Source organism: Xenopus laevis, chromosome 7S (genome assembly GCF_017654675.1).
Source record: "Xenopus laevis strain J_2021 chromosome 7S, Xenopus_laevis_v10.1, whole genome shotgun sequence".
NCBI classification, from domain to species: Eukaryota; Metazoa; Chordata; class Amphibia; order Anura; family Pipidae; genus Xenopus; species Xenopus laevis.
The window spans coordinates 49,825,743-49,847,885 of NC_054384.1; positions in this window are offsets into that span (position 1 = coordinate 49,825,743).

Here is a 22,143-nt window from a genome sequence, read left to right on the forward strand (position 1 = left end):
CAAAACTGGGATCATTTCTGATTCTTGCCTGTTCACTGACAAAGTTTACAAACACCTCGAAGGGGGGAAATGGTACATTATGAACCCGTTTATAAGTAGAACCATGTGTGACCCACTTCTCTTGTAGGTTATAAGGGAGTTTTTGAAAAATAGGATTGACCCCTCTGGCGGTGTCTAGGAAAGCTAGCCCAGGTAGATCTCCTTCTTCTTGAGCAACCTGTACCTCTCTTAACAAGTCACTGAGCTCCCTGAGCTTCTGGTAACCTCTACCCACTATTCTGGGAAAGTTATCAATCCTTTTGAACAAAGCATTTTCAATGGCTTCTATGGACCCGTAACACTCATCAAGTCTTTCCCACACCATCTTTAGGCCTCTGTCAGGATAGTTTATGTTAATGTCTCTGATTCTTTTGGCGTGTTCAACGGACTCGCTTCCAAGCCACTTTACAGGAGGTCTAACTCTTCCTGATGGGAAAGGTCTAAGTCTCTTATGGCGTTTTGGAAGGAGGCTCGCCATGACCTGTAATTCTCGGCCTGATCGGTGAACTTTGTAAGTCCCTTGGTAACCAGCTCCCGTTTAGCAAAGAACTTAGCAAAGTCCATGATGGCCTAGTTGGCATTAGTACAACCCGGTGTGCTGTTATGCTGCACGTGTGGTGTATTACCATACCTTTTAAGAGCTTCTGGCTTAGAGCAGTCAGTATAATGCCGTTCTGATGCAAAAGGTGTCCCTTTAATTCGGGGCAAAGGTTGTAGTCTCTGCTCCATAGGGCACTAGTTGTCAGCATCGTTTGGTCGCTTATCGTTCTGCCTAAGGTACTGTGGTTCAAGGTAGGATCTTTGGCACTCTTTATAAGCTGGCTCATGTACTGGCTCAAAGTTGTCCTCTGTCTTGGGATGTTGGTGGACGTATTCTGAGACACGCTGGGCTGGATCTTGTTCGTCTAGGTCTGGCCCAAGTACTCGGCTGTGTTTCTCAGATCCGGAAAACTCCAGGGCTTCCAGGTATTCTGCTTTGGCTATTGCGGCTGCCGCTTCTTTCTCTGCGGCTATTCTTTCTAGCGACGCTTGCAGATCTACTCGTTCCTTTTCTAATGATGCCCTTTCTTTCTTTAGTTGCATCTCTTGTGCAGCGAAGGAAGACTTTACTTTTGCAGCTTCAGCTTCTGCACGTGCGAGAGCAGCCATTTCTTTTATGGAGGATTTGCTAGAGCAGCTTGCTCGTGATCTGGTTTTGTATGATGATGCTCGGCTAACAGACATTGTGCCTGTTCTGCCGGCCGCTTAATGTCTCTTTGTGGACTCGGTCTACATAGGACCGGGCTTCAGCGTGGTCTGGATCGTGTGGAGCTGCACTCTCACTTCTTGTCACTGACCGTGTAGCAGCCGCTGCAATCGTATACGCAGAACCGCGTGTGTGATGGCATCTCCATTTGGTCACATCCACTATCGTTGCTGACCAGCATCTGTTTTACTTTTCTGCCTTCATACACGTTCTCACAGTGTGCAATCCAACATTCAGCTTAACCATCCCTGTCTTCCAAATAAGCAGACCGTCTTGTAATCTAACTTGTTTATTGATAACAGGTTGTTTGACTGTAAGTGGTCAGTTGCAATTAGTAAACAGGAGCATCGATGTATGTGTGTCGATGCATGTTCGCGTGGTAAAACTATAAAGATACAAATGGTTTGTATAAGTATATAGCAAAAACATATGAATAACATATACAGCAGCATTCATTCTAAATCAGCATGTCTGAACATATTACATAGCACTAAGCACATGTTGAAGATGGCTGACGACCTATAAGGCCGCATGACTGGCTATCTACTAGCGTAACAACTACTAAGTGCAGATTAGAACTATCTAAAACATCACTAAAGGACAGACTATCCTGAGACTTGTATAACTCTTACCAGATATGCTGGCTGTGGGGTAGTGGAGATTTAAGAAGCAGGAATGCTAGGAGAGCTATGCAAATGTGCTGTAAACAGTATGGTGGCTCCCTCCTCCTTCCTAGAATGCACTAGCTACCCACAATGCACTGTAGTTGCATAATTAAGAACAACTTTATTTATACAAATGTAAGAAACGTAGGTTGCAGTGGATTTCTACTGCCGCTAGATGGCGCTGTTACGTAACTAGCTAATACAGATTCTAGCTTGTTGAATAGTAATGATTCTTCAACACTTGATGTGGGGCAGAACAATGCTCATGTCATGTTGTGCATTTTTCAAAACCTTCAATCAAAGCACCTACTGTAAGTGATTACTCTATGCAAGGTCCTGTCTATATAACGTATAATAAATTAATCATATGCAGTGTTTTGCCAGTGCAAAAAAATCACAGCATAGCAAATCAAACCTAAGCATTAATATTTAGCTTACCACAGGGCAATGTCACCTCCCACTTTGCATACCCCCTCCTAAGGTGTTTTACTCCATTGGGCACTGCATCAGAGGATGTGCGGTTATATCCCCCTTATACCCATCTTGTTATATAAATTCTAATTAGGATTTCCATGTCATTATTTTAGCCACTTGTTGGAGTAATGCATGAGTGATAGGAACCTTGATCATATTTAACATCACAGTGTTATGTTCAAATAAAAATAGTTTAATTATAAATACACCATTCAAATTTTTGAAGTGCACTAGCCTGTCCCTTGCACTAACAAGGGGTCCCTGCATAGTGTCTGCTACCTCTTCCCACTCCTCCTGATCCAAGAGAGGGGTAATAGCTTCCCATTTAAGTTTCACCTGTGGGAGAGGATCATAAATATTACCTATCAGTACCGTATACATACAGGACATTAATTTCTTTTTAGTTGGGTTTAGTAGAGATTTTTTAAGTGAAGATTGTTGTATATTCTGTGGCTTACTTTGGAATTGCGTCTAAAAGGCATGGCGAATCTAAAAATATGCATATAGGGGTATATGTGCTAGCTTTTCTTTTAACACCATCTGTGCTCTTGTCATAAAGGTACCTTCCTGTAGAAGATGCTTGAGCCTCTTAACTCCTGCCAGTGGCGGAACTACCGGGGGAGCAGGGGGTGCGAGTGGGCCAGGGCCCACACCCCCTCAGGGCCCCCCGGCAGTCCATGCGCCACTGAGAAATGCGGGCAAATGCGGCCGTACGGAGGGGGCAGGGCCCGGCTGCGCGTCACGCACCAGGGCCCGTCCCCCTCTAGGATCGCTACTGACTCCTGTACCTGCCCATAGCGACACATAAGGGGGACTCTGGTGATATATTATTCGAGTGGGGCCGCTAACACTGGAATTAGAGGTTTTATATCTTTCCTTGGTCTATACAGAGCATTTTTAAGACCTTCTATTGAATCAAAGTACAAAGCTTCAAGTAATGTGGCTGGATTATCCACCTCAAAGTGCAGCCAGGCATGTGCATGGCAGAGCTGAGCCGCTAAGTAATACACATAGCAGTTTGGGGCTGCCAACCCTAGTAGTGAAGTTGCTGCGTGATAATGTGGGATTTTTATGTGCCCATATGAAAGGGGAGATAATCTTATCTACTGTATATGGTGAAACAATGTCTTTGGTATCTCTATAGGCGTACATTTAGTCACTATCTGTAGTGGGCAATCTGGAGGTAATATTATTGGTATGTGTTCATCTAGTGGGAGAATTTGAGATTTACTCCAATTGATTAGAAGTCCAGAGTACTTACAAATTCTGTTATTATTTGGAGTGCATACTGCAAAGAGGCTGCACCGTCACCTAAATAGAGGAGTGTGTCGTCAGCATATAGTGATATCTTTTGTTTGGTAGTTTTATAACAAAGGCCTGTGATCTGTGGAGAGGTTCTAATTAGTATGGCTAGCACCTCTATCACTAGGGAAAACAATATCTGGGATAAGGGGTAGCCCTGCCACGTACCTCTGTGGAGGGGGAAGGAGGTGGAGTAAATATCACTTAAATATCACATTAACTTTTATTTGATTTGATTAACTTTGGGTTCTTTGTAAAGTAATTGGATCCACTTTAGTATATTGGGGCCAAATTCCATTGCATTGAGCACACCCCATAAATATCCCCACTCAATTGAGTCAAAGGCCTTAGCGGTGTCTAAAGACACCACCAGCCTTGACCCAGGGTTGTCATGAGCAACTTGCAAGTTTAAGTACAGTCTGCGCAAATTTATATCTGTCATTTTACCCGGCATGATCTATGTCTATTAGGGATGAGACAACTGTGACTAGCCGATTGGCTAATACCTTTGCCAGTATCTTAATTTCAGGATTCAGCAAAGAAATGGGGCAGTAGGAGTCGCATTTTAGAGGGTCCTTACCAGGTTTGGGGATTACTATTATAGTGGCCACAGTTGAGGACGGTGGTAGCTCAAATTTGTCAAATGCTAAGTTATAGAATTTTAGTAGTTTGGGTACTAGGAATTTCACATTATGCCGATACCAATCAATTGGCAACCCATCAGTACCTGGGGTCTTTTGTACAGGCATTTGAAGTAGAGCTTTGTGCTATTTCGTATTCCGTAAGGGGTGAATCTAGATATAGTCTCTGGTCCTTCTCAAGTTTTAAAAAAGGAATGTTTTTTAGGTAACCGTCTAGTTCTTGGGAGTCATATTGCTGTCTCGATGTGTACAGGTCTCTGTAAAACTGTTCAAATACAGTTACTATTTGGTTGGGGTCAGGAAACTATCTTATTTGTTTGGTCCATGATTGTAGGAATTGCCACTGTAGTGTCCAGTGTTTTGGCAAGGTAGGCAAGTGGCTTACCATTTTTGTTGCCAAAAGCAAAAGTTCTCTGCCTAGAAAACAAAATCTGTTTTTTCGTAGCATTTATTTTTATAGAGGTCCATTTCCCTGACAGCTGCAAAGTAGGTAGTATGGGACGGTGTGGAGGGGTGAGACGTATACTGGTCTTCTGCCTGTCTAACTAGGTCCTCTAGATCTTTATCTTTTTCTTGCCTTTGTGCTTGAGTTCTCGCTATGGCTGCTATAAATACTCCCCTGCTATGTGCTTTAAAAGCTTCCCAAACTATTCCCAACTCCGCTGAACCTTCTTTTCCACCCAATACTGAACCATTGCCTCTGATGAGTCAATGTCAATCTGCTGATCTTTCAACGACATAGGACTTAACCGCTAAGGCTTATGTGTAGGAGAGAGAAGTGCCAGTGACAGCATCAATTGAGAATGGTCTGAGTGTGCTCTGGGCAAGTAATTTACCACTCTGACTTTTGAGAGCAGATCACCTGAGGCAAAAGCTAGATCAATTCTGGATCTTGTATGGTGAGTGGAGGTTAAAAGAAAACTGAGAGATCTGGGCTTCAAGTATGCAATGTTGTTCCCGGCAAAATTGAAAGTGATAGAAGGAGACAGGTCTCTGTTCTTCAATCATCCGGCTGATGCCCAAGAGTGGCTGGAACGCAGGCACAGAAGGAGCCGTTCACCACGCAGTCCGTGAGTAAATCTCCCAATGTGGGATCTCTGGGCGCCCCTAGGGACTAATGCACTTAAGGCCAATCTACATCCTAGCATTTATATTCACAAGCCCGGGCTCATACAGATGCTTACTTTTATGCCGTGGCAGAATGGCACTCTCACAACACATATACCAGACTGGCAATATTTGGCTCCCGACTGAGTCACCTATTAGAAGTTATATGAGATATCACCAGTGCAGCGAGCTCAACTCACTAGCCAGCAGTCAAGGCCGGGCCGGACCCATTCTGGGCATCAGTCTTCTGGTGAGTCCATGACAACTCCCAACTCTAGCCCAGCTGCGGGCTGCAACTCTGGAACGCCATCCTGGACTTAAGGGGAGCCACTAGTTTTGACTTTCGGCCATTTGTCTCAAAGTAACGGTCATATGGATGCGCCCTGGGTCCCCGGGGGGCCCCCCGGATGACACTTTTCTTTCTCCCATGCGCACAAGGCAGTCACCTGAGCCACATGGCACTCTAACCTGCCTTTGGACTATGTAGGTGCGTTCACCTAGCTGCCCTTCTAAATCTTTTAAGATCCTACTGAGCGGCAGAGATTATCTCCCCCACTAGAACTGCCATAACCACGAGTATAAAAGTTTTCTTCTGTAATGGTATACAGGTTTCTCCATGTTGGGAAGGGGATACAGGGTGGGGGGAAACTATATTTGCGGTGTGTACGCTATCTCCTAATTCTACTTCTTTCCTCTCTTTCTTTCTTCTGGGAGCAGAAATCTGGTAAATTGTTCATATCTTGTAGATGTTACTGCTATAATTTATATGCACCAGTGGGGCGAATCGCCCTGGGCCTGAAACCCATTGTCACATACCGCACACTTCATGAAGATACCATAGCGCCTGGGCGGCGGCACTTGGGTGATGACCCTCACTGGTACAGATCTCATTTGAAATGTTGTATATGTCTGCGGTGAAGCTTACTATACTGTCCTGGAATCCCCGGGGCTTAAATAACAAGATAAAACGATCAGTAGTAATGGGCCAGCTAAGAAAATCAGGAGCAGATCTAATCATGCTTTAAGAAACTCATCTGATAGGACAGTGGGTATTGGCTCTGAAACGCAACTGGGTGGCAGCTGTTTACCACTCAGAGTTTTCCACATATTCAAGGGGGGTGGCCACGTTGGTTAGGAAGTCCCTTAACTTTAATCTGGAACAAGTGATCACTGATACGATGGGTAGGTATGTCATTGTAAAATGCAGGTTGCATGGTTCAATGTATATTCTGGTAAACGTCTATCTTCCCCCCCCCCAGCTGAGATTACACTCCTTAATGATATATTCCAAAAGGTAGCATCCCTCGGCCCCTACCCAACAGTGTGGGGGGGGAGATAAATATGGTACCCGACACAGATATGGATAGATTACGACCAAGTATAAATGACTCCCAGGCATTCAAAAGTTGGCTTGACTCCGCACATTATGTAGATGTCTGAAGATGGAGGTATCCCCCACCTTAGGCAGTATAGCTGCTTCACAGTAGCCACATCTGCCTTGTCCAGAATAGATTTAATACTGACCACATCAGAGCTCCTTAAAATGGTTAGCAAAATTCATTTTGGCACCCGGGTTTGCTCAGATCACGCCCCTGTGTTGATGACTCCCAACTAAATGGATCTCCAACCCAAGGTAACGGATAGGTATATAGCACAGTTAGAAGAATATTGGGAAGTAATTGCCAATACGGCATCTGACCAATCGGTTTGGGATGCTTGTAAAGCGCACACGTGAGGCCTGTACACCGCATTTATTACTGCAGCCAGACGGGAAGCTGAGACAGCACTAAACAAGGCCAAAATCACCCTAGGGAAGGCTGAAAAAGACCTTGCCACTAAACCCAATAACAGCACTAGAAAGACCATTGCAGAGGCGCAAAGAAATGTGGATTTGGTGTATATAGACAAATTCTTCCAAAAGGAGCTATACCGTTCAGCAACATGGTTTAATCAAGGGGATAAAAATGGAAAATTTCTTGCCACACTGACCAAGGATGACACCCCCCCGCAATAGCAGGAGTTAGTGATGAATCTGGGGTCCTCCTCACGGACCGAAGTCGAATTGTGAAGCGATTTAGGGAGTACTTCCAAAAAATATATGCTGCCTTACCTCCTCTGCTTCACCATACGCTCTTAGAATACCTGGGGCAAATAGACTTCCCATCCATTCCACAAGATATCAGACACTACTGACATTACTAAGGAAGAGATAGGAGATGCCATATCGGGAATGCCATCTGGCCGCTGCCCAGGTCACAATATAAAGCAGGTAATCCCCTTATGCAGGCACAACAGAACAGCCATCTTCATAACATCTAGAGGCTCCCCACAAACAAAAATATAGTTCACTTGTAATTAATGTTCACTCACTTGTATTACCCAATTTCAGGCTGTGTAGAGGTATATAAACCAGAATAGGGATACTAAAAACAAGAAAAAGCAGTAAAACCCCACACTACCTTACTAAAATTAATGATGATGTCAGATGCTGAAGAAAAAAAAAGACATGCGACGGATGAAAAGCCCATTTGCCTTGATAAAGCGTAAGCGAAACGTGCGTTGGCAAGCCTTCGAACCTTTTTTTTAAGAAAAGCTTATTATTGAAATCTTACCTTTTTAAACTTAAACTTTAATTGAATATCAGATCTAGAGAAATTTAATGGAATTGTAGCTCTACTAGCGCAGCATTCATTCCTTTTTTTCTCTTTTATCTCTAGGGCACTGAGGATTTGTTGGTTTTATAGCAAAGTTAGCTCTCCTTACAAGACAGTTAAACATAGTAACGAGACCACAGTCCTCAGTGTTCTGCCTTTCTCCCACGTGTGGTGTCCCAGGGCTTAGAACAACGCAGCTAGTTTCTTTGGGATAACTCCACCTCTATACTATTTTCTAATTTCTATCTTTTATTCATGAATTGCTGATGCTTTATTTTCAATTGTTTGATACCATGAACTCACTTTAAAATTATAACTACATCACTAGCACCTTATTTAATTCATATAAGAACCATGAACTTTTAGATTATTCATCAATTGTGTGTAGATAAATTTTATTGCGGGTCACATCACCTGATTTATAGCACTTGAGCACTTTAATCTTGTTAATTATTTATATATAACACAATCGATTGAAATACCATTAATTGTATGTTGGTGCTAAATTGATTGAGAACTAAGCATATGATTATAATAGCACTAAGCACTTACAAATTAGATCTCAAAGAATTTTAGTAAGGTAGTGTGGGGTTTTACGGCTTTTTCTTGTTTTTAGTATCTAGGGGCTCCCCGTCCATTGTTGGCTTAGGGTATTGGATTCCCACAGATGTAACATCGCTCATATCAGGGCCCATATATAGACATATATATGGAAGAACATACAGACGTCTGTCTTTGAACTACCTTCCTTGGCTTCGAACACATATCTTGCGGTAACACATCTCTCTGCTGGCATAACGTATGATTGCACACTGAGGGAAACACAGTGGAGGTTTGCCAAGTAACTCCATTTTCATCAGCCATGATTTCTTCGACCCTGGCAGCCCCCCAGCAGACCATTAAAAGACCTCAAGAGAATAGGGTCACAGCGTCAGTCTGAATTCTGGCTAACAGCGCTGATCGTGATGTAGGCATTCTTTAAAGTAAAATATAGAATATAGCTACAAATAAACATGGGTACCAGGCTCAATACATATCAAATAACCATCCATAGAGGAGTCGGCACTCTCGATACTTAGTTCAAATGTGCTTGGGTGCAGTGTCCAAAATGTAGAATATCTTTCACACAGAGAAGGTCCAGACTCTCAGCACTTAAATAAAAATGACTAAAGTTTCGGCCTCTCCGAGGCCTTTCTCAAAGTGTGGAAAAGCACAATATGAATGCCTTAAATACACATGACGATGGGAAACGTTAATTGGCTGACCTATTAACATCGTCATCGGATAGTTGAACTATACGTATAACCATTACAAAAAACATTACAGAACGACAAATTACATATATTGTGTCAATTCTGCTATAAGTAAAAACCCTTTTCATTTGGCTAGCTAAAGAATTAAAAACATGTAGAATTAAAAACAATACTAAGTAACAAACATAGTAGTTTCTTTTTCCTTAATTATATATATATATATATATATATATATATATATATATATATATATATATATATATATATATATATATATAATGCCTCCTGCTTTAGGTGCATGCCTATTGAGCATGTTAGAACGCATCCAAGGGGAGGCGATACAGGAAAGATGTTGCTGAAAAGGGAGGCATTCTGGATTTATGAGTTAAATTGTATGATCCCTTATGGTATGAATGGACAAGTTAACTTAAGTTGCTTTTTGAACTAAAAAATTTCTAGAGAAAGATGTTTACACCAGCAAACAATTGACCTCATGATATCTCAGTAGTTATTACAGTGTTTTTATATAAAAGCTACAATTTGTGGGGGGCATGGTTACGATGCGGATCTGAGCAGTCGCAACTTTACTGGGCTCCGCTCCCGGCAACTCCTATTAGCTATAATAAGCATTTTCCCAGACCCGAAATCACTCACAGGATCCAGGTATCAGCTCCGGAACATGACTAGAGGAGCCAGATCGAAACAACAAGCTTCAAAAGCTAAAAATCCTCCTTCGCAGCCGCCTACGCAGCACACGCCAGCTAAATCCAAAATGGCTGCCAGCGGCAAAACATCACCCAAGGCATACGCATACGGACGGTAACTCCGATAAAGGTGACTCAGACTTGGAACTTACCCCTACTTACTCGGGTGATGCAATACTCATAGGCCGCTTCAAACAGTTACTGCAATCAGAATTGTCGGCAGTAGCGACTAAGATTACTGACCATATGACGCAGGAACTGCGCGACCTGGGTAACAGGACAGAGGCAGTTGAGGATAAGGTGGACGAAGTTACAAACAAGGTAAATTCGCAAGACCACCTCATCTCTGATCTGCAACAACAACTGCATGACTTACAAGACCACATGGAGGATATTGAAAACAGGTCTCGCAGAAACAACATCCCACGTCTACTATCCGAACTGATGCCAGACACCCCGCCAGACCAGTTGATTCTGGACAGGGTCCACAGAGCCCTTGGGCCCAGACCGCAAGGGGCACCTCCGAAGGACATTATCGCTAGAGTGCATTACTACAAAGTTAAGGAAGCTTCCAGGGCAGCACCACAGCTGGATTACCAAGGGCACCGATACTCCATCTACTCTGACTTGGCATCTATCACCATACAGCGCCGCAAGCTGATGAAGCCAGTGACGACCGTACTACTTACACATTGCATCAGATACAGATGGGGTTATCCGTTTAAACTAATCTTTTCTTTCCAGAACCATCAGCACTCAATTTCTACACCTCAGGAAGGTCAACACCTGCTGACCCGACTGAAGTAATCGGTATCAACCCCTTCTTCGCCGAAACCTCCTTCTCCTTCAAAGTCCTGCAGCGAACGCTCGATCTCACCCCTATGGCACAAAAGCCCTAAGGGCAATGGCTGATAGCTGCCTAATCTGGGTAAATATTTTTTTTCTGCTGCTCAATTAGGAGCTTGTCCGGATGGAATTCCCCCCCCCCATTGATAGTTCCTTATCGCCCTATATGGCCGGTAATTGTAACTAACTGACTGTGATGATACATCACAAATTCTCCTTGAGGATTAATCTGCAGTTCAATGTTTGTTATATGTTAATCATTATGTTTTTCACAGCAATGTCTTACTGTCTTGTATTACTCTATACCATGCTAAACTGTCTAATTGCATTAGTGGTTACTAAGTTCTATGGGTACTGCCATCAGTTTAACTCAAAGAAAGGGCAATGGCATTGATATGTGTGTACCATAATGTAAAAGGGTTCAATTCTCCCTCCAAGAGGTCAATGGCCTTCCGACGATACAATCAGATGGGGGCTGACATTGTGTTCCTCCAGGAAACGCACTTTTCCAAGACCTCAGTACCTAAATACTTTCATTATGCATATCGTAAGGTTTATCTAGCTTCCTCCCCTAAGAAACATAGAGGGGTCGCGATATTTATACATAATAGAGTGAATTTTGTACTAAATGAATCAAAGGCTGACCCAGAAGGCCGCTTTCTGATACTTAATGGTCTTATTCAAGACTCCCCAGTTACATTAGCAGTAGTCTATGGCCCTAATGAGAACCAGAAATCCTTTTACAACTTTTTTTTCCCCCTATTGGAGGAGCGAAGCGTAGGCCGACACTGTTAGGTGGAGATTTTAATGAAGTGATCAACCCCTACGTTGACAGGCAGCCGAAAATACGCCAGCAAGCTTTACCTAAAAGAGCACACGGTTCTCATTATTTCGCTAAACTACTAGAAAAATGCAGATACATTGACACCTGGAGGGAATGCCACCCATTGTCGAAAGACTTTATGTTTTTTTCCCCACCTCACGATTCTTTTTCTAGGATTGATATGATACTGATCCAACAACATTTAACCCCCCTTATACTTCACTCTAAAATTCATTCCTGTTCCTGGTCAGATCATTCCATAGTATTGCTACAGCTCTCCAACCTCCTTAATAAACCAGACTCCTATAGATGGAGGTTAGACGACTGTCTGTTATCTGACCCCCAAACTACACAACTTCTAGAGCAAGAACTAATGCAATATTTTCAGACCAATAACACCACTGATATCTCAAGCCCTACGTTATGGTCAGCCCATAAAGCGTATATTAGAGGGGTATTAATACAAACAAAAGCTAGGATACGGAGAGCTAAGAATGAACAGATAACAACGCTGAATAAGGAATTACAGGCTAAAGAAGACCTACTTAAATTAAGTCCAACAGATTTCTCCCTCAAACGTTGCGTAGAGCAAATTAGGACCCAATTAAATTTATTACTAATGGAAAAAGAGATGAAAAAATTGCAATGGGACAAACAAAAATATTTCCAAAAGGCTAACAAAGCAGATACCATGTTAGCTCGCCGCTTATCTAATAAATTTTTACAGTCTCCATTCACCCAAATCAGAGACCGTAATGGCCATCTTACAGCGTACCCAATCAAAATAGTTCAGGAATTTGCAGCTTATTATCAAACCCTATACCAAGAACAAACACCACAGGACGAGAAACAGATAGACTCTTTTCTTACACAGCATCAGATTCCACGCCTCTCAGAATCCCAAGTAGAAAGCCTATCTACCCCAGTGACCTTACAGGAAATACAGCAAGCCATTAAAACCCTTAACGTCAAGAAAACCCCGGGTCCTGATGGCCTTACCGGGAGATACTATAAAACCTTTACCTCGATTCTCTCACCATGGCTCCAACAACTATTTAACGATCTCTTACTCGGCAGGCATAAATTTCACCCTGAGTCCCTTCTCTCCCAAATAGCTGTTATCCCTAAACCAGATAAAGATCATTCTAATTGTAAAAATTTTGTCCAATATCGATTCTTAATCTAGATATTAAATTGCTAGCTAAGATTATGGCCACCAGATTGAACCTTTTTCTGGGGGACCTAATACATAGGGATCAATCAGGTTTCATTCCGGGAAGACAGGTCCCTGATAACATTCGCAGGATAATTAATTTGGTAAGATATGCAAAAGAAAACCACATTCCCTCTATGTTGTTGTCACTAGACCTGGAAAAGGCTTTCGACACAGTATCCTGGCCATACTTGCATAAAACCCTATCTAGCTGTGGATTTCCAGTGCAATTTCTGCTTTATATGAGAAACTTGCAGGGGCACACGACAGGGGTGCCCTTTGTCCCCCCTGTTGTTTGCCCTAGTGATTGAACCTCTGGCTATTGCAATCAGAGAACACCCTAGAATAACTGGTATCAAGGTGGGTAATGTGGACTATAAAAATGTTTTATATGCAGACGACATCATGCTCACAATCTCCAAACCTATGTCTTCTCTCCCTTTCTTATACAAAGAATTACAAACTTTTGGACACATTTCGGGACTCAAACTCAATGCAGCAAAAACAGAAGCCCTTAACATCAATATTCCTAAACATATTGCTAAGCTGTTAGAAATCAACTTTCAAGTACAATGGCAGCCGTACAACATCAAGTATCTGGGGGTCCATCTTCACCACGACCATAACACCTTGTCACCACTAAACTACAATAAAACTTCTCAAAAAATCATCAGGATGATCACCTCTTGAGGTAACCTCAAGTTATCCTGGCTTGGGCGCATCTCCGCTATAAAAATGTCTGTACTCCCTCATTTACTGTATTTATTTCGGACACTCCCGGTCTCTCCGCCTGCAGGAATGCTAACCTCCCTACAAAAGGCAATAAACAAATTTGTGTGGGACGGGAAAACACCTTGCATAAATTTTCCAACAGCTACCAGACATAGAAATAAAGGTGGTATCGGAATTCCTAATCTAAAAAATTACTTCATAGCAGCACAACTAAGTCTGATAATAAACTGGCATCATTCAACCTATGCCCCGGCTTGGGTACAAATAGAACAGGATACACTTAGTGAAGGTGCCATAAGTAATCTGCTATGGACCACAGCACGATCTGGAAAACGGATCTCCAACCCCATCATACTACATTCATTAAAAATTTGGAATTCCCTGCCCTCACACTGTGGACTCTACTCACCTCATAAACAAGTTGCTGGATTCGAGGCAAACAGTGATTTCCCCCCTGGGTTCAAGAGCAGATCGTTTCAATGGTGGTCTGACAATGGCCTATGCAATGTTCATTCCATGACTAAGAGTCAACACCTCCTAACATGGGAGCAACTTCGAGAGAAGCACGATATTCCTCCACGGGAGTTCTTACGATACCATCAAATTCTCCATTACATACATTCTCAAGGGAAAGTGAATAAATTTTCCAATCCAACATTGTTTGAGAGAATGTGCTTACAGGACATCCCCCACAAAGGATCGATTTCGACCTTATATGACCAGTTAAACCATTTATCACCATTAAAGTCACTGAGATTTGTGGCACTTTGGGAAAAAGACCTACGGATCTGTATGGAGGAGGAACAATGGTCTGACATACTCAAGGACACTGTTCATTGCTCGGTTAATATCGCTATCCAAGAAACATCTCAAAAAATTCTACCCCAATGGTACCTAGATCCCAGCCGACTTGCAAAATGGTATCCAACGAGCTCCTCATTATGCTTCAGGAACTGTGGCCATCAAGGTAGCTTCCTGCATGTCTGGTGGGAATGCCTGAAAGCAGTCAGATTCTAGACTCGGATCTACACACTAATCTCTAGAGTTACAGGACTGACACTTTTGAAAAATCCATCTGAAGCTATAATACATAAAAGGATATCAGGCGGTAATAAATATCTCAGAAAATTGATCACTCATATTTTCTCTGCTGCAAAACAGGTCATTGCATCTTCTTGGAAGTCGCCAATACTAGACTTTCAGAAGGTAAAAGTCAAACTAGACAATGTTTTGGTCTTGGAAAAAATAACCAGCTTGAAAACAAACTCTCAAAAGCAGTTCAATAAAATCTGGTCCCTATGGATGGCCTATAGAAATTTGACACCCAGTTGATATTTTCTGTGTTATCCAGAACGGAAGTGACTTGACATGTTTTGATGGTTTTAGTTATGGGCTTTTCTTTCATATGCTCCCACCAATTACCCACCTTGATACCCACCCAACGCCCAGATCTCAGGTTACACCAATGCTATGCACAAATGACAGTAAACTCACAGGCTGTGATATAAATGTTTATTGTTATTGTTGTTGTTAAATGGTTCAAGGCAATGCTGTACATTATCTTTGCATTTTCATTCTGCGAGCTGGGACAACCCCAGTACTCGCAGTCTTGACACCATGTCTGTATATGCTTTGTCTTTTTTTTTTCACATAAAAATAAAAAATATTAAAAACAAAAAAAAGCTACAATTTGTTTTTTTATTTTTTGTTTCCTTTTAGGATTTGTCGCAATTGGATTTTTATGGACACTGTAACTTGAACCTTTTTGAGAGACACACTCGTGACATCTTGTGGATGTTTTAATGTATTACAAGTATATATTTTTTAATCACAACACAGACACGATTGTATTATGAGAATATTAAATATTTATTCACGTATTTATATTTTTACTAAAAATGTGTGAACACATATGTATATATGTTTGATAATATGGATGGCAAATACAATATTGTAATTTTCACTACAGATAATCACTGATACTATGTAACAATAAATAATTGAACTTTTACAATAGGGAGTGCTGGTCTGTGAATAATTGGTGTATATAAAATTACCGTGCACCCCTCCCTTGGGCCCACCCAAAAACCTTAGACAAGGGGCCCACCATAAAACATTATACCTGGGGCCAACTCCCAGTACTAATATTCTTCATCTCCTCAATCAACCTCAATTCTCCTAGTCTGTTTTCTTTAAACTATAATCAATTATTCCATCTATTTCACCTCTTTGTTCTCATAGAAATAAGGAATGCCATGAAATAGGCCAAAAGTTTAGCAGCATGAGGGTCCGAAACTGTGTGTGTGTGTGTGTGTGTGTATGTATATATATATATACACCCAATATGCCAATACTCAGTGATTACACACTCTCTTGTGAGAACAATTCAATATTTATTCATGAGATTGTGATGTGTTTCACCATGAATAAATATTGAATTGCTCACACAAGAGAGTGCTGATTTATCTATAATATATATATATATATATATATATATATATATATATACATATCTGTGAAGATGTGGAATTCTCTCCCTGAATCAGTTGTACAGGCTGCTACATTAGATAGCTTTAAGAAGGGGTTGGATGGCTTTTTAGCAAGTAAGGGAATACAGGGTTATGGGAAATAGCTCATAGTCCAAGTTGATCCAGGGACTAGTCCGATTGCCATTTTGGAGTCAGGAAGGAATTTTTCCCCCTCTAAGGCAAAGTGGAGAGGCTTCAGATGGGGTTTTTTTGCCTTCCTCTGGATCAACTGACAGATAGGTAGTTAATAAACAAAAAAAAAAAAAAAAAAAAAGTTGAACTCGATGGACATGTGTCTTTTTTCAACCTTACTTACTATGTTACTATGTTACTATGTATGTATATATATATATATATATATATATATATAAACACCACTGACTTGCAGGAAAGTACATGGAAAAGAGTACATTTAAACTGCAAGATAGGTGTTGCAGAGAGATACTCAGTTTAGGTAGGGTTAATATTACCTCTCAGCCAGGTAATTAAGTGGCAGCTGAGAGAGGAGCTACCTGGGAATGTAAAAGGGCTATGTGAGCACAGCTTAAAGCTCTGCAGGGAAGTGAGGTGCTGTGAGAGACAGAGCTGGACAGAAGGAGCTGTTCTGCCAGCAAGAGAGTTCCAGAGCTTGGAGCCTAAATCCCTTGTGGGGAAAGAAAGAGAAAAGGACTGGCAGAGGATAGTGAGTCTCCCAAAAAGGGAGACAGGAACCCACATGGATTATGCCTCTGAGGAAGCTGAGAACAACAGCGAAACGCGTTAGGCAAAGGTGAGCACACACCGGTCCATGACAAGTATCACAAGGGAGTCTAAATCGAGCCGGCAGGTCCATCCTCTGGGACTTTACAATCATTTAAACCTGACTGAATGCAAACACCCTAAGGGGGATAAATGTAAGTGCATTTACTACTGCTTTTAATTGTTTCTTTTTAATAAAACGGTATTATACTATCTTCGGTTTTTATCCCTGTTCTGGAGCATGTAGAGAGTGCCAATTCGGAGAAAACATCAAAAAGTGAATCTGCTACATGCACAACGCCACAGGAGTGGTTTGTAAGTAGGCAATTTGCCTAAAGGGTGGAGGTGCTTCGCTCTCGGAACATGTTATTAATTTCTACACAGGAAAACACTTTTCACTTTTTATATATACCCCTGAAATGTCTTCTTTTTCTAACTAAAAGTTGCCCAAAAAAAAGGGAGCACACTTGCTAATAAGCCATTTGGAACACAGGGTGATATCCCTTTTGAATGAACGTATTACGCTATGCTGGTTTTTAATTTCTGTTGCCACAGGCTCTGATCTCCTTACATATATATTTCTTTGGAAATATGGTGATGGGTGGAGGCAGTTCCACTGTGACTGGGAGAGAGTCAGCGTGCCAAGATTAGGAAAAAAGACAAATTTTTTCTGCCTACCACAAAGCAAATTTTTCCAGCAGGCTTCCTTAAAGGTGCAGCGACCTGTGGGTTTGCAACAGATGGCCAAGGAAGTGAGAGCAACTTCGCGAGTGCCAAAGGAGACCCCTACATCTGGATCCAAGCCAGGAAACCAGTCCCAAGGTGGAGGTGCGCCGAGGTTAGAGCCCTGGCGGGTGGCATCAGTGCAGCATAACCAGGAGAGGGGCTATGCTGATTTCCAAGTCCAGTCTGGCATATTTCACCAGAGTTCATCCCCAGCGGTTCCATACCGGATGCCCTACAGGAATGGTGAGACTGTTCTTAAAGGGGTGGTTGAAAGGGAACGGCAGGCTGGGGGGATAAAAAACTGGGACTGTGGGAGGAAAGGCAAGGTCCTGGGACTGAAAGTGTTAAGTGTGCAGCCAGAATGCACTGGGACTGTTGAAAAGTTTGTGGAGCTTAAAGTGAATGGTATTTCACTGTGAGTCACACTGGACATTAAATCTACGGAGTCGGTGGTGTTACATAATCTGTTACTGTTTGTTCTAGCGGGGGAAGAAGGTCCCTGATATACAAGAGAACTTTGAACAGAATGTATGTTTAAGTTTTGGAACCACAAAGGGTCAGTTGTCCACTCACTTGTAGTTGCCAGTGAGGGGGAGGAGGAAATCGTTCTGGGAACGGACTTTCCCCTATTCTGGGATTTGTGGGGAAACCACAAACTACTGAATGTTGGACAATCAATCCAGATGGTGGATAATGTCCGTGATATGCAAAATGTTATGTGTAATTTAGCTGACAAATGTCCTGATGTGAATCTTACGTGTGTGACTGTGGGGTGTGAGGTAACACCCATATTAAAAAGTATAAGGGGACCCCCAATGTAAATGTTCCCCTAGAGAAGGTGAATTCCCAGTGGGGAACACCTGAAAGCAGATCAGGCGTGTCTGCAAGAAAGTGTGTTGAGAGAAAAGTGTGTTGGTGCTTTGCTACATGAGGGTTTAAAGCAAAGGGAGAAAAGTTCTCTGAATGTAGGTAATTCAGTTGGGGAATGTCTTAAAGGTGAGGTTAAGCTGAATCCCTCCACCATTTATGACTTGACTGAGGGTGTGTGCCAATCTGAGGTTGTGAGTAAAACAAAACCTGTAAAATGCACCCATTGTTTTGTCCCAGGTCATACTGCTGACACTTGCACCTTTAAACAGTCTGCGGATGTGTTTACCAAAATAATGGAGACATGTAACCAGTACTTAAAGAGTAAAGTGCTGGTGTGTGAGCAAGTTTATACAGGTGGAGACCCCCAGCCCACTCATAGTGGTCCCTTAGATATTCAGTGATGTGCTGAGCTCACTGAGTGGTGTGTAGCTGGTGAGAACAAAACCAGTGTGAATGATGCAGTGAGTTTAAACTGCATGGAATGTGTTAAACCTGAATCCAATGCATGTGTGACTGGTGAGGTTTGTGCAGCTCTATTAAAAAAAGATGTTGCAGCTGCTGCTGGTGAAAGTCTGCATGGGAAACTGTTGAACAATGCATTTTCAGGTTCTTCGGTAATCAAAGGGTTAAATCCAAGAGAGAGTAACTCTTTTTGTTGTTAAGGAACAAAAAGAGAGACCGCTACTGCTCACCGCTCTTCCCTCAATCCAGGTGCTCAGTCAAACAGTGTCCCCACTGTGAACGCTACAGAACTCAACAGGCAGATGGCACTTCTGGAATTGGATTTATTGGAGTTACTGCTGTGGAAACCTAACGCATTTCGGGAGTATATCCCTTAGTCATAGGTTAACAGTTCACTATCAACAGCTGAGTTTTTATGCAAAAGTTGACAGTGACCCCTAGTGGTCTCTTAATAAAATTACACCTTTATTTAAATACATTAAAAGCTACAACAAAGTAGAACTGTTAAAAAGATTAAAAACCAAACAAACTGTAAATACCTATGTTTTAACGGGGGTGATCCTGATACATTCTATTAATTCTTAAGGTAACAGATTTTATCAAAGGGGTTTACCTAGATAATGCATGTCACCTGAACCTTTCTTGGTAAGGCCCTTTTTACCTGAGGTTCCATATGTTCCTATATCTAGTATAAATAACTTATGTCATGTAGTTTAGACCATTTGGGATCCAGTTTAAGGATCCAGAAAGCCTCTCTAAGGTTTAATCTATAAATAACATCCCCTCCTCTAATGGGTACCCTTCAGTGCCGGAACTAGGGGTAGGCAGAGTAGGCACGTGCCTAGGGCGCAAAGCTGGGAGGGCTCCAGGCATGTACCTCCTCTGTCGTCTACCACAAGTCCGGTTCCCTTCGCTGGCCGACTCAATGTAGTTTTCACGCTCTGTGCGCTTCTGCGCATGCGCGAATTCACGCACATGCTCACTAAATAGGTGCTGCGACTGCCGGGCCTGCCTAGGGTGCCTGCCCAGCATGGCCCGGCACTGGTACCCTTACGTTTTCAATTACTTTAACTTTTAGGTCTTTTATCCCATTGGGTGAGCATGTTTTGAAATATTTGCCAACTGGGGTAGTCTCTTCCTTGCTTCCTTGCTTCTAATATGCTCCCTTATTCTTTCTTTCAGCATGCGGGATGTGCAGCCAAAATACTGTTTATTACAATGGCTGCACTCTAGGAGATATACTACGTTTCTGGTATTACAATTATAAAACCCTGTATTTTTGAAAACTTGTCCTGATACATTGGATTTAAACTCAGGGCCAATTAGGATAACTTGGCATGTCTTACAGGTTTTTGCCCCACACCTATATGTACCTTTTACTGTTAGCCAATTTTCTGCCGCATTAAGTGGAACCGATGAGACTTGACTGGGGGCCAACATTTTTCCTAGGGTGGGAGCCTTTCTTGGGACGCATTTGACCTCAGTTTTGGGCCAAAATTTCCCCATCTAGTATCACTAAATATTTGTCAATGATCTTACAAATTTGCCCATACTCCTCACTGTATTCGGTGACAAAAACATTTTTTGTTTGCCTGTCTCCATGCCATCTGTTTCTTTCTGGGTCACCCTTCTTTTTTCTCTCCCCAATACAGGTGCTGTTTTAGCTTTCTCATATGCACTTCTAATGAGATGTTTAGGGTATCCTCTATCTTGCAATCCATCCCCCAACTGTTTCGATTGAAGATCAAATGTAGCATCCTGACTGCAATTTCTACGGAACCTGACAAACTGGCTGTAAGGGATACTATTCAGGGTGTGTTTGGGGTGGCAACTATTATATTTTAAAATTATGTTGCCTGCCGTGGGTTTCCTGAAAATTTCCGTGTCAATTGTTTTAGTACATAAATTCCCTTTTAAATTGAGATCTAGAAAACAGATTTTCTCATTATGGTGTTCAAGTGATAATTGAAGATTGTAGTGTTGAGGTATTGATGGAATTCGTCAATTGAACTCAAAGGGCCATTCCAAACGAACAGCATATATACCTTCCATACCACACTATGTGATCACAAAAGGGGTTAGCACATCCATAGACATGGCACTGCTGCCACCGGCCCATGTAAAGGTTCACGTACGAGGGGGCAAAGGACGCCCCCATGGCAGTGCCACGTCTCTGGAGGTAGTAACCCCCGTCGAAGTGAAAGAAGTTATGTGTTAATAAAAATTCTAGAACCAATAAATTAAAGTGAATAAAATCTTGTGTGTAAGCGTGTGATTCCTTCAAAGTGTCTGAAATCGCTTGTATACCCATATTGTGTGGGATCATGGAGTATAAGGATTTAACATCCATGGAAATCCAGTGATATGTGTCCAGCCATGTGAGGGTGGATAATTTCTCAATGAGGTGTCCAGTGTCTCTTATGTATGAGCCCAAAAGTGGGACTAAAGGTCTTAGATTTGAATCAAGCCAATCTGAAAGTCCCTTGTTCGCAGATCCAATGCTGGCTACTATAGGTCTGCCCTCTGGTGTTTGAATCGATTTATGTATCTTTGGGAGATGGTGGAAGATTGTCATGGTTGGAGTACGCCTAACCAAATAATCCCAGTCACATGTATCCACCACTCCCAAAAATATGCCATAGGACACCAGTTCTTCAATAGCTTTCAGAAATTTATCTTGTGGATTAAAAGAAAGGGGGAAGTAGGTTTCTGTATCATTCAGCTATTGCTAGGGGTCACTGTCACCTTTTGCATAAAAACTCAGCTGTTGATAGTGAACTGTTAACCTATGACTAAGGGATATACTCCCGAAACACGTTAGGTTTCCACAGCAGTAACTCTAATAAACCCAATTCCAGAAGTGCCGTCTGTTTGTTGAGTTTTGTAACTCTTTTTGCTGCCCTGCAGAAACTTATCTCCTGAAGGTGTTAAAGGGGATGAGCATACTAATGAGCTATCTCAGTCAGGTGGTATAGTTAAAATGACTGAGCTTATTGAAAGGGAAAGGTGGCAGCTGAGAGAGGATCTACCTGGGAATGTAAAAGGGCTGTGCGAGCACAGCTCAAAGCTCTCCAGGGAAGTGAGGTGCTGTGAGAAACAGAGCTGGGCAGAAGGAGCTGT